This window comes from Chiloscyllium plagiosum, unplaced genomic scaffold (genome assembly GCF_004010195.1).
Source record: "Chiloscyllium plagiosum isolate BGI_BamShark_2017 unplaced genomic scaffold, ASM401019v2 scaf_4621, whole genome shotgun sequence".
Lineage (NCBI taxonomy): Eukaryota > Metazoa > Chordata > Chondrichthyes > Orectolobiformes > Hemiscylliidae > Chiloscyllium > Chiloscyllium plagiosum.
The window spans coordinates 12,698-13,064 of NW_025211083.1; positions in this window are offsets into that span (position 1 = coordinate 12,698).

Genomic DNA, 367 nt, shown 5'->3' on the forward strand with positions numbered 1-367 from the left:
GGACAATATGTTGGGATTCTGGCCTGCACTGTGACTGATCTCAAAACCAATTTCCCTTTGCTGTGTACCTGAGACATTGAGCACTTCTGGGGTACATAGAAAGATTAGCCCAGGTTTTATCAGTACAAGACAGCCTTCAATATTTGAAGTTATCATTTAATCATTTAGAACATAGAAGAATACAGCGCAGTACAGGCCCTTTGGCCCTCGATGTTGCGCCGATCCAAGCCCACCTAACCTATACTAACCCACTATCCTCCATATACCTATCCAATGCCCGCTTAAATGCCCATAAAGAGGGAGAGTCCACCACTGCTACTGGCAGGGCATTCCATGAACTTACGACTCGCTGAGTGAAGAACCTAAC